This window comes from Uloborus diversus, chromosome 1 (assembly GCF_026930045.1).
Source record: "Uloborus diversus isolate 005 chromosome 1, Udiv.v.3.1, whole genome shotgun sequence".
NCBI lineage: Eukaryota > Metazoa > Arthropoda > Arachnida > Araneae > Uloboridae > Uloborus > Uloborus diversus.
The window spans coordinates 222251473-222265763 of NC_072731.1; the positions used below are offsets into that span (position 1 = coordinate 222251473).

Consider the following 14291-nt stretch of genomic DNA (forward strand, 5'->3'; position numbering starts at 1 on the left):
TTGGGAATTGAGTAAAAATACTGTAGAATTTTGTGAAGATTACTTTTATCATGGACTTATTTTTGCAAAACAAGTATAATTTTTGGAGCTTAGAATTTTCTTAGTGATACAGGTATGTTTAAATTATTTTGACCTAATTTGATTCTGGAAGAACTTTTTTTTGTAATACACATATTAGTGCTGTTTTTCATTATTATTATGTTAAAGGACAACACCTCACATTGTATTCCAATTTTTAATTTAACTGTTGTATGAATATGTTGCTACAAAAGACCATAATTGGAGAATAAACATTCGAGCGTGATTCACCGGGAAAATGGAACATATTTTAACTGGCAGATCAAAAATTGCTGATGGAAACCTTTTGAAATGTGTTTTGCTACTGATATTTATTTTGAACATAATCTGTGCATAGTTCATGATGGAGAATACCTGGGTATTTATTTGTTTAATACCCTACATGTTGTGGTTTATTTTCCAGTGAATTCTTCTCACATAAAATACCCACATTTGTGCCTAATACAAGTTTGCAATCATATTTTATGGAGGAGACATTTTTTACAAATATTTACTTTTATAGACCTTAAATATTTATTAAAATAAAACAAATCTTGTACAACATCATGCATGTTTCATGAAATACTGTATTAGAATATTTCAACCCATATTTGCTGATTTGAAAAAATTAAACAATTTCAAGTTTGGATTGTTATTTTAAATTAAGAGAACATAATGTTGAGTTTGGTTTTAATTTTTAAAATGATAAAAAGAATTAATTGATAATGGAAAGGAAATTGAAGGGAAAGGTATGAACAATTACAGAGGGAATTATGAAACTATTCCAAAAAAACCCTAAAATTATTGCAGAAACAACCCTATTAAAAAATAAAAAATAAATAAATTTTAAAAAATAACCTGTTGGCAAGTGGCATGTCAGTTTGAAAAATGATGATGGTTTTTTTTTATTTTTTTGACACAAAAAAAAAAAAAAAAACCATCCTGACTCTATATGTTCATACGAGTTATATAGAATAGAAGTGTTGAAAATGAGTACATTGTTTCTTAAGTTAGGTAACAAAGAATAATCTATAGAACCACCATGGGCAGATTTATGGGGGGGCAGAGGGGGGCAATGCCCCTCCCCAGTTTTGGGTGGACTTTATGTAGTGTAACAACACATCTTCCAAAAATTTAAAAAAAAAAAATTTCTTTTTTGAATAGTTCAGAAATCATGGGTGGATTTATAGGGGGCAATGCCCCCCTGTTTTGGAAGGACTTTATGTAGTAACAACACATCTTCCAAAATCTTAAACCAAAAAAATCATGACTTTTTCTTTTTTGAATTGTTCAATGAAAATGAAGAGAAAAGCAAATGTCCTTTTCTGATGGGAGAAAAGAAAAGGAAAAAAAAAAGCGAACATTAAATACAAATAGTACAGCTGTCACTGGGGTGATGAAAATGTGTCTAAATTCACTATTTTGGACTGAAAACCATTTGGGCAAGTATATGAATGAAAATATAGGCTAAACGAGCTATACATTAAGCTGCAACGCTTATAACAATTGACGATTATTTTAACAAATTAGAACCTAAAGCAAAGGGGAAAAACTCCCCCTTCTCCATTTGCGCTAACAGAACGTTCTACCCGTTATGATTTGTGTCCACATTTCAAATATTTATTTGTGCATAATATTTATGTTCTTAGTATATTAATTGGCCTTTTGAGAAATTCTAAAAAACATAAGTTTTTTTTCCTTCTCTCTCTCTCTCTTCTCTCTCTCTCTTTTAAGAGAGAGAGAAAATAAATACTATCGCAAACTGAATAAATTTCAGTTATCTGAATATTCTGATTAAATTAATCTTTTAACTTAGAGGGAGAGTACAATTTTACTTACTTGATAAATACTGTTTAAAAAGTAAGGTAAGTCATAATCATCTAAGTCTAAGTGAGTCAGTCCTTGTCATTATTGAAATCTAAATAATTGAGTCATCAAAAGTTTTGGAAAAATTTACTGAAATTTTATAAAAGTCTATAAAAACCTAACAAAGATTGGTAAAATCGTAAAAATCCTTTAACCGTAAAAACTGACAAATTTTCGTAAAAATTACAAAAAATTTACAGGTAAGAGTGAATTACAAACAGGGTCAAATTTGCCTATAAGATAAACAAGCTGTTGCTTATTGCCCCTGCTTTGAAGTGGGTCCCTAACTCCCAAATAAAAATTCATGATTCGTTCCTTAAAAAATGGAAATAGCTTGAAAAATTTAATTTCTTTTTTAAGTGCTTGAAAACGTGTGGCTACAAACCTTAAATTTTAAAATTTCTAACAAATGGTAGAGGGGGAGGAATGCCAACATATGTCAAATTCAGCTCCTTGCCACATCCTGTATTAAAAATCATGGTTCTCAGGTTTGTAATACATTATTTAAAGTAAAGTTTTGTGACTCACATGTTTCATATCTTCCTATTTATTCAATCCTGAATGCAGTATTTTGGAAATTCTTTTGTATTGATTGCTTTTATCTTACTTCTTCTCCATATTATCTCTTTGTTTAGCACGGAAAAAAAAATACACACTACTTCTATTTCTTTTCGTTTTCTGCCCACTTGCAACTGAAGAAAAGTTGTTGTCATGAGAAATCTATGGTTTCTTTTAAAGTTAAAATAGTTATTTCTCCCAAAGTAAGAACATGACTGCAAAAATTTACAATCAAGTACTAAAATACCAGAGACTGGAAAGTACAAATGAAGGGCATTAAATAATTTTATTTATTCCAGAGTCCTTGAAAACAATTAGATAAGTCTTTGAAAATTCTAAGCAAAGTAGGCTCCAATTACTTCTACTGCATATTGTTAATCTGTTTAGCCAGGAAAAAAAATGGTACACTATCTCTATTTCTTTTCGTTTTCTACACCACTTATAATTAAAAAAAGGTTGTTGTAATGAGAAATCTAATTTATTTTTTCTTTCAAACTTAAAATGGCTGTTTCTTACAAAGTTTGAACAATACTGTACAACTGTATAATCTAGTTATCAATTTCTATGTCTATCCCAGTGGTTGGAAAAACTACATTTTTTTTTTTTAGCGAACTACAACTACAACTACTTTAGCTCAAATGTAGTTAACTACAACTACTTTTTTCATAATGTAGCAACTACAAACTACTTTTGAAATGTAGTCACTACTTCGCTACTTTTTAAAAAATAAATAAATAAATAACATACACATACACGCCATTTGAGGATTCAATGAAAAAAATTTAAAAATTGTTCAGATTGATATATTGGCTCACTTGAACATGGAATATTGCTATAAGTTATTTATTCTTTCTTTCCTTTACTGAAACGATTCTTCAATATAAACATTTTTTTACCATTTGCATGAATATTCCCTGCATGAAAGGATTTAAAAGCAGGGTTGGCAAAAACCCGGGTTTTTTTTTTAAAGGCCATGGACCCAATGTTTTTTTAAATAAAAACCCCCCAAAAAAACCAACTAAAGCTGGGTTTTTTAAAAGAAATGTGGGGGGGGGGTGTCTTTTTTAAGGGAAAATGTGGGTACTTGTAGCATGTTGGAGCATAAGTATATGGTGGACAAAGCACAAAAAATGTCTTGGAGTAAAAAAGCTGGAAAATTCATCGTTTTCTGAAGAAAAGTATAAAAGACGACAAAACCCAAGAATGGTGAAGTTTCAGATTTTTTAGTTTCCATGATTCTCAACAGTTAAGGCAAATTTACTTTTCGAGCTATAAAATCTATATTGTTCGTTTGTTCGTTTTTAATTACTACATTTTTTTTTAATTTTACTTGTATTTCATTTTGTTATGCAAGCTACTGTAGAACCTCAAGTAGTTTAAAACCCTTTTTACTGACTTCCAGCTTAATCAAGACATTTCCTTGAATTTTATGTTGTCTCTTTTTCTACTTCTGCGTACAGAGTAAGAAATATTAAACTTTTTCGTAAGGTAATGAAAAAAATACTGTACATCCTATTCTGTTTTCTGTCTGACCTTTTGTAACATGTGTTAATTTCTAAAAAATATACCTTGTTTATTCGAGATTTGTGATGTGTTGGTTTGCAGAAAATAATTCAAATGAAAGCCTTTTAGCTAGAGTAGTTTCCTCTGTACAATCTACAAATATTGAGAAAATCAGACGTGACAAGACTTAGTCAAGATAATTTGAGTTATTTATTTATATGAAACCTTTAAAGTATTTTTTAATGCCATTAAAAGTTGAGAAATACTGTTAAAGTTCAAAATTCATTTTTTATGTCCATTGTCTGTGGTGAAGAACAAATAAAAAAGAAGTTTAAATTGTGAATGTATTTAAATTATTTTTTTTTTAAACTCCTCAGAAAATTTAAAAAACCCAAAAGTGGGCTAAATAATGGGTTTTTTCAAAAAAAAAAAACATTAGGTCCAACCCGATTGGGTCCAATCCGGCCAACTCTGTTTAAAAGTGGAAGGAATTCAACCTTCAAATTTTTAATCCTTTCCTGACAGTAAATAGTATTTCATTCAAGAAGTGTAACTCGGCTACTTGAAATTGAGATAAATCTAGTCATAATTTGGTTTAAATTTTACTTAGACATACATACACATGAAATTGATTTAGATGATGAAAAGCATCTTTTAAACAAAAGAGAAAAACTTTAATTTTCATTATATGAGTTAATTTTAAAGGAACTTATATTTCGTAGGAATTAATTGCTTTTGAGCTTCAAGCTAGGGTTCCGGACCTGGACACCATCTCTTTTCTTACACCCCTTATAAAATGAAATAAAAGCATTTTTCAATTTTAACAAATAACCTCAAAAACTCACAACATTTAATAATTGACTTTTAATATGTTAATATATCAACACTCGATCAGTGAAAAAGAAAAAAAAAGGAAAAATATTTCAAACGGTGCTACTAATTATCCGAAACATGAAACATAACTAAAAATGCTTACTTTACTTCAATGTGCAATTTTTTAACAACAGTGGACTCTGGCTACAACGCAATTCGACTAACGCGAAATGTCTATATAGCGAGTTTTACTCCAGAAACACATTCTGCAGCTGACGCGAATTCCTCACCAGCAACACGAAAATTTTCGGAGCGGAAGCACAGGGCTTATATCACCTTCTTTCTTGGGTACTAAATATTAGTTTCGGGAATGGAATTCCCCTTTAGCATCACTGAAAGCCAAAGTTTCCTGCACCATACTAGTCAAAACATCAGATTGTTAACGTACAAATCGCCGCTCCGCATTTTTTTCTTTCTAAATATGAAGTTGATGAAATATAATTTCACATAATGTTTATCTAAAGTTTGAAACGCATCCCTCGCGTAAGTAGAGGTTCGACTGCATGTGCAAATAGTATTGATACCGAAAGCTTTTTGCTTAACGAGCAAAGTTTGCATGAAACGGAAAAAAATAGTTTCTTTCTTTCTAAGCCATGCTCTATTCAGGGCGAATATTGGGAAAATATGAAAGTTTCTATGCCAAACAAACTAATGGCGTCAAACAGATACAGCGTATGGCGTCAAAATAATATGTCAGAGGTCAGCTCGTATTTTTCAGTCTTGCGAATCTGATAGGTGCAAGTTTTACTCGCGTAAGACTTGCACTAGTCAAATTCGCCTGAAAACGCATTTTTTTTTTCAACTTTATTCCAAAGTAGTTTCTAGAAATCGCTACAAACTACTTTTTTTTGTAGCGAACTACTCACTACTCTACTTTTTTTTAAAAAGTAGTGCGCTACACTACAAACTACTAAAAAATGTAGCTACTACAGCAGCGTCGCTACTTGTAGCGCGCTACTTCCAACCACTGGTCTATCGAATTAACCTTTATAAGGCTTCAATATGCAGAATTTTATATCCATTTTACAAAATTTCCTCCGGGGGAGAAACCCCCGGCCCCCTAAAGTTGGAGATATTCTATTTCCCACTTAAAAGGGAGCCCTGCGTCACTCTCTTGATACCAGCTCCCTCTCTTAAGGTCAATTCAAAAAGGACAGCATGAAACCACACATTAATGAAAACGACACACAAAAAAGTAAAGCATGGACTTATGCATCACAGGAAACAGACAAAAACTTAGGAGTGGGGGGGGGGGGGGGGGCAATAAAAATGTTGCTAAAAAATAAAAAAATCCTGTCCCCCCCCCCCCCCCCAGGAACTCAGTCCTAAATCCACCTATGAGAAGCACTTTAATTAGCATGAACATGCAGGAGATAATCAAAAAATGGATTGTAGCCTTAGTCAGACATGGAACAATCATATTAAAAAAGCTGGTGTAGCCAGAGCAGAATATAAAAGAGATGTAGATGAGGGTGCGATGGACAAAATCTTGAAATACTTTGTTCATATGGAGAAAGTAATAATGTTCCCAAGATGTGAGACGTTTAGTCTCATTTTCGGCTAACAATTAACTGATTGCAGTGAAAGTTTTGTTCCAGTTGGTGAAAAAGAAAAAAGATTGTGTTGCATGGTTCATAACATGAAGCCATACGAGGTCAAAATAAAAAAGAAATTATCAGTATAGTGTTTATAAGTCCTTCGTAACAGGGTGTCATTATGCAAAGAGTCGTATTATGGATAGTTTCTTGTGCATCATAAAACAAAAATTGAGCATTCTTAAGCTTTCTTTTTTTCTTCATTAATTCAGTCTACATCGATGCAAACACAGTTGAAATAAAGTTCTTTGAGCTTTGGCACACATTTATATCCTGTAATACATTTTGTCACTTGATCAAAAAAGCAATCCATAAAACAAAAAAAATATCTGATTTGGATGGCTATGACTACAAACAAGTGAAAAACTGAGGACAACAATTTTCCCTATATAAGTGATATTGTACATTTGCAGGCAAAAAGAGGAAAGAACATTTTGGTTTTTAAAAAGATTATAACAATTCTACATTGAAAGAAATTGACTCTTTTATTGAAGTATATTTTTAATGTTTTTTGAATGTTATTTTAAATATTGATATAAGTTACGTTCTCCTAATTTGATATGATGGAATAGTGCTCTGTTTGTCATCATTTTAAAGAAAACCCTACATCATCTCAAGTAGAATGCTGTATAGGAACGTAAGTTTATCTGAGCTTAAGAAAAAAAGAAGAGAACTTTAAATTCTGCAAACAAAATGTGTAAATTTTTAAAATATATGCTGTCAACATAAGCATGTTCTTCTTTCATTGTTTGAGAATCAACAAAGGGTACATTGCAATCCACTGAAAAAACACAAAAATAATGTGTATAAAGGCCTAAAAGAAGTGTTTCTTAATTTCTCAAAAAAAAAAAAAAAAGAAAAGAAAATACTAGTAATAATAAACGATTGTACAAACTCGTTCCAGGTGCAAAATTATGTGTTTCTTGCAGATAAGAAATTTCTTCAATATTTGCCCAATGCTGATAATATAGTCAATTTTTCTGACAGTCATTATTATCCAGAAGATATAACAAACAATGAAGTCATTGTAAATTTAAATGAAAGCTGTGAACTTATTGAATGTTCTCCTCTAAGATTTAAAAAGCAAAATATTGAAGAAAGAAGAGTTTATTTGGAAAATAAAGCTGAGCTAATTGGAAATAGGTTCCAAAATATGGCAAAAAAGGCTCTAAATATGAACTCATCATCAAAAAAAAAAGAGAGAAACCGAAAGCAAAAAGAAGTGTTGGGATTATAATAACCCAGCCATTCCCAACCTTTTCCCCGTTGGGTACTAGGTAATAAGTAACAAGAAAAAAAAAATGCGCTCGCACACAATTACACATAGACTATAAAATTTGAGATTTTTTTTTCAATTTGATGCTGCTGCATAGTTTATAACAAGAACGAAAACATAATTGCAAAATATAGAATTACAAATATTGTTACAAGCTAAAATGACTCCTAAAAAATGAATGCAAAACAAATTCACTAAAAAATAGACACTGATTATTCTGTGTTGAGCTTGATGAACTTTGAAAAAAATATGAAAATGGGATATTTTTGGATAGGGATTGCAATACCGGACAGAAAATGCAATACCAGTACTCGGTATTTTCAAAACATGATACCGGAATCAATACCGGTATTATAAATTTCTCAAAAAAATGATCAAAACCATGGGAGTTTTTTTGCCACATTTCATAATTTTGTACAAAAAATGCATTAGTTACGAAAATTTATTTTCAACAAATGTAAAATGAAGGAACTACTGTTATAATAAAACATCAATAGTAGTAAGAAACAAAATGCATTTATTGAATTGTCACTAAGCCTGTAACTCTATCTGAATACACTCTGGTAGATAGTACTGAAAAATGTGAGATACATCTCCTCTAGTTGCCCCAAATTCCTTCATCTTTTAATAATTCGGTCTCTTAACTGCTTGATTTGGATACATCTTTTTTGTTTTTGCTTGTTTATTTTGTACTGTGTGTAATTTTGTTTTTAAATTTATTTATTTATAGCTAGTTATGATTTATTTTAGAAAGACAAACCTTTTGCAATTTTAATATCATTTTCAACGGTTTTTTCTTGATTAGGATAGGTTTGTGTTTGCTTTTTCTTTTTACTAACCCTAAAGTTTGAAATTTGCTATCAATTTAACTAAATATGATCTAGTTTCTCTTATTTGTTTTTGTTTTCTTTTCAAAACTCTTTGCAATTATATTAATATCGAAAAATATTTTCCAGATTACTTTGTCTTTTCTCTATGCAAATTTTCAAGGTAGTTGATTTCATTGATAAATGTTATATTGCCAACTATACAGTTAAATAGTGAGACAGGACAGCACACAAATACTGGGGACAACAAATTGCCATTTGTTATATTAGCAAGAATTTTTTTTTTCTCGAAATACAGTACAGTGTACAGTAGATACAAATATTTTTAAAATATATCGTAAAGTATTGCTGCAGTTGATGGTTGAAATAAATTATTAACATTTGTAATTATAATTGAAATTAATGTTTACAAAAGGGTAAAAGCAGATAATCAAGAAAGTGGAAGAAATAAACACATAGTGCACATAAAAGCACAAAAATGCAATTCATCACACCACCTAGTAATAGTATTTTGCATTTTTTCGGCTAGTTATATTTATTAACATTATATTAATTTGTACTTTGCAAGCCAACTGTTTACATCAATTGATTGATTTTGGTACTGCCTCATCGAAAAAGAAACGCATATTCAAAATAACAGTAAACATCTCATAAGTTGAACTGAAAACTCTTTAATTAAAAACTATTTAGAACTTTCAGCTAATACCGAAAATACCAGTATTTTACTGCAGCAAATACCAGTATTACGAAATTGCAAAATACCAGTATTTGGTATACTGGTATTGCAATCCCTATTTGTGGAACAAAGAGGCTCAAAGTTTGGCTGAAATTTTTCTGACCCTAGGGTACATTTAACTCTCTAAATCAGAAGTCAATTAAAGAATGATCTTTAAAATACCTTTCAGGGAACTTTCAGATTAACTAAATGAACTTTTCTTCCTACAGTAAAATGAGAACTAGGTTTAAGACTTCTTGACAAGCAATATGAGCCTAAATGTTTGATAAGTTTGATTACTGAAGAATTTACTTGTAATTATGCTATGAGTGTGGAGTAAACTGCGTATATTGAAAAACAATAGAAGTGTTTATTTTCAATAAACGCATTTACTCTAATTTTTACACAAAACATAATTTTTAACGAAACAGAAATTTAAGCTCACTTACTACAAGAGAAATTTTCTACACAAATTTCATAAATTCCTTATTTATATATAGCGCAAATTAAGTTGCAAGAAGAATAATTCCACAGAGAAGATAGGTTTCTCAAAGTTTTGTGTTCTATGTCCTCAAGAGTATCTAATAATAAATAGTTGATGGATCCATTCACTGTGTTTGCACATATCATTAGTTCGTTAAACTGATGATGCAAAGTGTGCAATTAAATATTCATTATGAAAAACTCCTTTTAAAATTAGTATGTAACATAGAATTAGAAAATTGTATGCTTCAACGTTTTCCTGAATGTCCCAGTAAACTAGGCCTTCAAGAATTTCGGTTGGACTTTTTGTTCTTTGAAAGTAAAGTAACAGTTTCCTTTAAACAATGGCTCCAAACTGATCGAGGATACCTAAAAACTTAAGTAAAATTAGTAGACGATTTTTTTGACTTACTAATCCTGAAATTAGAGCATTTGACAAAGCACCACTACACAGTAAAACCCCAGGGTACTTAAAACAAATGAAACCAATACTTGAAAAAATGAAAACAAAACTAAGCAGCGAATGCTGAATAATTTTAGTGGATGTTGAAGAAAATTACACCTGCCTCTTGCAAGATGCTGTTCAAGGCTTCCATTGACACGTTATCTAAGTTACCTTACACCCCTTGGTAATATATTACAAGCTTGACGCTGAATTTAAACATAAAGCAATATGCTTTATTAGTGACTTCCTTACTCACAACACTACAGCATTTTTTTCTTTCCAAAAGTCATTTCTGCAGTATCTGAGAAAAAAGAACCACCACACTTGAAACATGTAACATGCTTTAGTGATAGTACTATTTCAGCTCAATATAAGAAAAACAAAAATTTGATCAAATTATGCCATCATAAGGAAGATTAAAACATGATAGCTGAATGGCATTTTTTCACCACTTGCAATGGTATGAATGCATGTGATGGAGTACGGGCCTCCATAAAATGCCATACAAACTGGGCAAGTCTTAAAAAACTGCTGAAGGGCAGATTTTAAACGCCCATGATCTGTTTAATTTTACCTCTAAAAACATAAAACAGATACATATGTTTTTCACAATGTGATCGCAAATGAAGTTTTTTTTTTTTTTTTTTTTTTTTTTGAAGGAAATGTATGAAAGGGCCTTACGAATATTAGGTTTCAGAGAAAACCACTTGTTTAAACTGAGAGACAAAAGAAATATATTGGTGAAGAAAATTTCTATTTCTGAAAAGTCTTTTGTGACCACTGTTGTAACATTATAGACAGGGCTGTATCCAGAGCAGGGGGGGGGGCAACGCCCCCCCCCCCTCTGGATTATTTTTTGAATCTCTACACCATTTCTTCTAAACTATTTTGGGCAATTTTTACTGTAGGGCATTTCATGCAAGAGGGGGTGGGGATGTTGGGGGAAATGATCAAAATCAAATTACACGAACAGCCGATATGAGCAAGTAACGATGTGCTTCTCTTTTCTCCTCCCTCCTTCTTCTTCTTTGTCGATTAATGTCAATGATTTGTGGAACAAGCAATTTTTATTTTGATTGATCTTAATTTGCAAAAGAAAGCATAACATTTAAAAGGTTACATTTGCCTATCTTTATTTTTATTTATTTATTTTTTTTTTATTTATTTATTTTTGTAGCCTCAATTACCCCTATATAACGCCTCAAAATAGATTTTTATTCCTATTTCTCAAAAAATTTCCCAGGGAAACCCCCCGGACTCCCTAAAATTATGTATATTTTGCATCGCACTTAAAAGACTACTCCCCTATTATCTTTACTACAATAAAGGTGAATAAAAAATGGTACTAAATTAGATTTAAAATCAAAACACTGGAAGCATTAAAAAAAAACGAAACAAAAACATGAGAGCTCTATAAGTAAAAAACACTCATGAGAAGGGAAAGGTCTGTTTCACCTGCCTGTGACAAAATTGTCTGGACCACAAAAGGAAAAAATGTACCTGCAATAGCTCAGTGCCCCATCAAGTCTACATTACGAGGCTCTGTAAGTGAATTTAGAATTTTATGTGTGTACTAGCTGCGACGCCCGGCGCACGATCCACCTCAAAAATAAAAGTTATGTCAAGTTCACCAAGACAAGAGTTCAACACTCAGGCTTAAACCAAAAAAAAAAGTCAGTGAAATTTTGCGGCAGATTGCGGAAAACCCCCAAAAAGTAAACATTTTAAATCCCCTGATTACAGGAAAAGCCTCAAAACAAAAACAAGAATTTTACCTGTGCATATTTGAGAAAAAAATGGCAACAACCGCTATACATTTTAATAAAAGCATTGTTGCAGAAAGTTGAGATGAAGCACTGAATAATAATTTGAATGGAGGAAAGCCTTCGAAAAATAGGGATTTGATTTTGAAATCTAAGAGTCATAATTAATAGTTTTTAATTGATATCTCAGCTAATTATTATCGGAGGATTATGTTAAATAGCCAAACGTGAAGACGGGAGGATTACGAATCCATTGATACCTGGTTCGATGGTCAGTTCAATATCGTTCAGGAGAAGAAGCTTGGACATACATAGATACGCTCACTTTTTAATTATCTAAGAAATGTTTCTCTCTCTCTCTCTCTCTCTCTCTCTCTATATATATATATATATATATATATATATATATATATATATATATATATATATATATATATATATATATATATATATATATATATATATATGTATATTAGGGTGGTCCTTATTTATATGGGAAAAATTTTTTTTCGGAATTCAACAAGTGACGCCCCCTAATTTTGTGACACTATAATAAAAAGTAACGTGTGCAAAATTTGAACTCGATGGGTTAATAATAACACGTGCCCCTAGGCCGTTGAACTTTAATACTGTTGATAATTTTCTCACAAATCTTAGAGTTTTTACTTCAGAACCAGTACATCGTTTCTCCTGGGTTTGCAAAATGCATTTACAGTGAGGTAGCACAAAAATTAATCTTTTTAATTACTTTATATTATCTAAAGATTTAACGTTGAATAAGAATGAAATAATGCTTTAGAAACTTTCCTTAATCGTACGCTTTTCTCAATGTATCTCGATAGTGTGTTTTTTTTTTCCCGATAGTCTTGTACGGTTTGTAAAAACAATTGTTTTTGTGACTCATATTTGGTAAATTAGTTGTGATTCTCTAAATTAGTTGTGATAATTCTTAGATTAATATTGAGCTCCTCTTTCAATTGTATAATTCACAATTTTCAGTATTTTAACAATCTCTCTTCCCCTAAATAGCTTCTTTCATTTTGCCGTGAATCAGATCAAATAGGAAAAAATCTTTTAGTATTTGTAACTTATCCCCAAACAGTTTTATTGACTCGTAATTGATTCTATAAAGAGGAAGATCTTTACTAAAAAAGTATTCCAAATCATCTACTGTTATCGGAAATTTGTTAAACAGTCATCAGACTCGTCTTCCTTATCACAAGCATTTTTTGGACTGGCCATTTCCTATTTTCAAAGTTAATTCCTTCATCTATTACCGACAAAGCTGCTAGTTTATCCCTAAAATACCATAAGTGATGATTTACCCATTTATGAATTTTCCAATCACTGGTTCTGTTGCATGTTTGTCATCATTTCGTACGCTGCTAGTTTTTCAGACATATTATATTATTCAAAGGAGCCTCGATTGGGTTGCTGCGAAAAACCATATCTTCATACAGCATTTAATTGTAAAACAGCTTTGTAAAACAGCATTGAAGGGCTTTCTTTTCATATAAGGTCAATTTAAATTGCTTCCTAAATATAAAAAGTTTCAAACAAAAATTTCTTTTGCCACCCATGTGGCTCAGGGATAAGCTCCAAGTTGCCGAAAACATATCCCTGTAAGATGAAATTCACCAGGAAATATTATTACAAGTTACGAGAATTCTCTGTAATCTTTCTCAATTCCGCTTCTTACGAACAATAAATAATATGTGATCAACTTCGTCTTTTAGAATTTAAGTGGTATGTTTACTCGATTGAAGTGTTATAAGTTCTGAATGATGGAGATCTTTCCACAAAGTTTTGAAGCGCTTAAATAATTAAATATCTGATCTAAAACTAAGAAAGGCAAGAACTTCTTTTAAGACACTCTGCAGTACGATTTCAAGTGCATGATGATGGCAATCCAAATGTAATATATCACCAATCAGTTTTTGCTCTAAAAAATTGCAATATTAGGACCTGAAGCTATCGCGGTAATCCTGTCGGCGTTCTTTTTCCAGTTACATCTGGATGTAGCATTGGATCCCAGTGAATAACTACAAAATCTAAATTTAAATTCATGAAATTTAATTTTACCACTCGAAGATTTTCTCTTGCTCTCTTAAGGAATGTATGGTTGATCACTAGGTCATTTGGTTTAAATTTACTGCATCTACATAGGCTGTAAATAAATGAACAACATCTTTATCCCTAATATGGCATTAGTCTAACAGTGATGAAAGGCGAGCAGACATCAATAGTTGGCAAGTTTTTTTGCATTGTGGTAGACCAGCTGTAGAAAACTAAAGTTCAACAGGTAAGGATAGATACCCATTTCGGCTTCT

The 14291-nt window shown here is 31.2% G+C and overlaps 1 protein-coding gene across 1 annotated transcript in view; it reads right to left on the minus strand.

Annotated features, from left to right (window-relative positions):
* Positions 1 to 14291, minus strand: part of LOC129218889 (neural-cadherin-like) — a 539341-nt gene that overhangs the window by 490480 nt on the left and 34570 nt on the right. The window lies entirely within an intron of this gene.